Here is a 3,846-nt window from a genome sequence, read left to right as displayed (position 1 = left end):
ATACCCCCCGCAGCGCGCAATACGCAGAGAGTAAGATACAAGCCAACGCTTTGCCATATAGGACGATGGCGATACAACCGGCATCCAATCACGGCCTTCTCTGTCTCTCTAATTAAAAAAAAATAAAAGAATCCAGCAGGAACCGGCTATGCAAATGTTGCGGCGGGAGTTTCCATTCGGGAATGGCCCAGGGTTTGATTGAGAAACATTGATCGTGTCTTTGTGTGACGCAATATACACTGAGAGACTCTTGCATGTCTTTTCTTATCTTTATGAAAAAGGAAGACATTTGGCGCACTGAAGATGATGGGAAGAAACAACGGGAGTAAGATAGGAATACCTTCAAATCATAAATATTCACAAGAAGAAACTAATCAATCCTGTGCAATTAATTTTAATTGTTCAAGGGCGGTACAGGTATAGGACTTGTCAATCGACGTGGGTTCATCTTTTACCGAACTAATGTTTGAAACATTTTCCCGGACATTGTGAGAGCAAATGTTACATGCAGGACTCGAAACCCGGGATCTCAAACTTACGTTCTCAGGTGTCTTACCTACGTGACTACTTAGGTTATTCAGTCGGCTAAATGGGGGAAATTTGATCTTGGTTTCTTCGTTAACGCTCTTTTCATGTGGCTACCTTGGCCATCATTTTAATGTTGTACTGTCGTCGTAAATGTTATAATTTCCTCACCACTCTTCCCATCCTGAATCACCACCATCACTATTTTCACCATTCATTCAGCACAGTGGTGTCAGTCTTCGTCAGTACTCACCACTCAACATCGCACAAGTCGTTACCCCCCCCCTCCATCCACCCCTCCCTCCCCAGTACAATATCCTCAATCTAGGGTGGATACAAAGGAGGGTGGGTTACCCTCTCTGTCCTACCAATGTTAATTATTTGCATAAAGAGAGAGAAATTCTTTAAGATTGTTGAACGTCACACCATACTTCGAATCTCGATTTCGGGCCTGAGCCTAAGTCTGAAGCATAATGAGTCAATGTTAAAGTCGTCACCTCAGCCCCCCCCCCCCGCAAAAAAAATCAGTTGACTTCATTCTCTAAGCCATCCTTCCCCGCCCCTTAGGCTCGATTTCGGGCCTTAGCCTAAGTCTGAAGCATAATGAGTCAATGTTAACGTTGCCACCTCAGCCCCCCCCCCCCCCCTCCGCAAAAAAAATCATTGACTTCATTCTCTAAGCCATCCTTCCCCACCCCTTAGACAACAATCATGCATCCGCCCCTGTTCCTACCCGCCTGAACCCCTTACTATAATCACCACTCGTAACACCACGCTGACATCACCTTCATCACCGCCATTCCTCTTAGTGATATTGTGTGATCCTTTCTGCCCCGAATGCTTTTCGTCATCTACACAAACGCAAAAAAGACCCTATCTTGTTGCTTCCCCCTCAAGACTTCATCCCTCTCTTATCATCGGTGCCATCATTTTCTTACAAGTACAACCGACGTCATAAATTCATCATCCGCATCGTAATAACCATCATTTCAAATGACAGCAATAACCACACCTTACATGAATTATCTATGGGCAGTGTCCATCCAAGCTTCATAAGGCATCGTCTTCCCCTTATCTCGGAAACTAGGAGTTAGGGGCTACTTATAAGCTCTTTTTTCCTCTCTCTCCTTCTTCTTTCTTTGGGACGAGCCCGCCTGGGGCTAGCAGGTGGCAGCACATTGGTCACATGGACGCCACTCTGCCCTGGAAACGTGATCCCGCCAATGGTCGATGAAAGCCAAGACCGTGAAACCTCGCTGGGCATCGCCGGATCGAAGCTTCCGAGATCCCCCTGAAAATACGGAGAAGGCGGTCTGGCGCTGCTCATGTCTGCGTCGCGAATCAGCGTACGTCAGCAGTGTATGCCCAGCTCCTATTCTCAGTTTGTATTTGAACTGAATAACAAAAAAAACAATAATACCTCTCTTATCATGGCGTTTTTGGGGAATGTTGTTAGGGAAATGAATACAAAAAATGAAGTGGAACATTGTTTGCGAGTTGGCTTGGGACAATGTGAATTCTAAAATCTGCAAAAGCTTCGGTATTTTTCATCCAAAATATTTACCAGTAACTATATTGACAGAAATGTGTTATTTCTAAAGTTTGGTTTATCTTTATTGCAAGTAGGGCGTTCAAAATCTTCTTTTTGGATGCGTAAATCTTTTTAAAAAATTATACACATGTGGGATTTTGGGCGATAATAGTTACAATTGTTTTCAATCATAATGCTATTTGTTTACAGTGAGTCTCTTTCAGTATCGTAATTCAGCAATAAGGTGGTGTGTATAAAAACCAGTACCTCGTCATTTTTCCGAAAATTATATTATAACAATGCAGAATTTCTTTGATTTTTTTGTTTACGTATCTTTCCTATCCTCCCCCCCCCCCCAGTTGTACCTAAGTTGAGACTTATTCGATCTTGTGTTGAACATCTATTTTCCCTTTAATCAGTACTTGTTTTCGGGAAAATATGCTCTGTATTATTCCACTTTATAAATATATATATAATAAATATATATCTCGTATAATAAATAAGTAGTTTGTAAAAACTCATCAGAAATGTACAGTCATTTGCATTTTTGCCAGGGCAAGGCCTTTATTACGTAAACAATTTGGTTCTAATGAACTAAATAGGCCTAATTAGCCATTAGTTGATTTATATTCAGAAAAACGGAACGTATCCATCAACCGCACACTAGGTTCAGTAACCTTTCCTTAATAGTAAATGAAAAAAACTCTGATTGGCATGCATTCAGGTTTGACTGAAAACACAATGCTTCCAGTTAATCTCATGGGCTACGACGTCATTACTGGAGGATGGAAGGATGCAAATTGCAATGTGAAATGGTACGTACAGTATCAGTATAACACTCGTGCATAAACGCTCAATTTTTCTCTGGGATTGTGGTAGCAAAATAAAAAAAGTCGAAAGTCAGCTTCATTGTCATAACTGCACGTCAAAAGTACACGTAACCGCTTTTATTATGTACATCTATATGTAGACAAGTTGCAATCTTGGTGTGCACAATCTTAGTGTGGCATGGTGTCAAACCCGCATCGTTTCGAACTTTTAACCTATAAACAACGTCACGATTTTTCATCGTACTTTTACCGCGGAAAAAAATTACGCCGTTGAATCAGTTACTGCCATCATGACAAAGAACCACCGTCAGGAAATCCTAGCCACGGGCTTGATGTTAAGACTGTTTTTTTTGTGCAGTGTTTTTTTTTGTATTACGATTTAAGCCTATATAAATGCAAAGAGTTCAGAGAAACCTCCAGGGCTTTGGTTAACGAGGGTTATTCAGGTTATTGGGTGGCCAGAAATGTCCCACCGACATGGGCCATTTGCAAAGCGTCTTGCCTTAGGTATAGCTTGGGGAATAACTTGACGGAAATATCTCTTTCATTGTCGGGTTCTGTCCTGGCCACGCCCATTTAGCAAACTCAGAAGTCAGATTTAGACTCTTAGAGGGTTACCTCTGCATTACTTGGCTCCGTCTTGCATTTAGACATATGCATAATGAAATCCAGGAGCGGCGGAACTGGGGGGGAGGGGGCAGGGGGCACTTGCCCCCCAGATTTACCCCAGTGCCCCTATTGTGGACATAAATGTGCCCCCTCGAGCATAAATGTGCCCCTCGAAATGAAAACAAAACTAGCCCTAACATTTCGGATAATTTGTTATCATTAATCATTCCCCCTCCACTCCTCCCCCCCCCCCCTCTATTTGATTTTACGGAGGCCAAGTGGCCTGTGAAACGAACGTGTGGCTATGCCCCCCCCCCCCCTCCGTTTCGTCGCCGCTGATGAAAGCAGTTG

The sequence above is a fragment of the Patiria miniata genome, unplaced genomic scaffold, assembly GCF_015706575.1.
Source record: "Patiria miniata isolate m_02_andy unplaced genomic scaffold, ASM1570657v1 HiC_scaffold_22, whole genome shotgun sequence".
Taxonomy (NCBI): Eukaryota; Metazoa; Echinodermata; class Asteroidea; order Valvatida; family Asterinidae; genus Patiria; species Patiria miniata.
The sequence above is the reverse complement of the archived record's forward strand: the minus strand, read 5'-3'. Positions refer to the sequence as shown.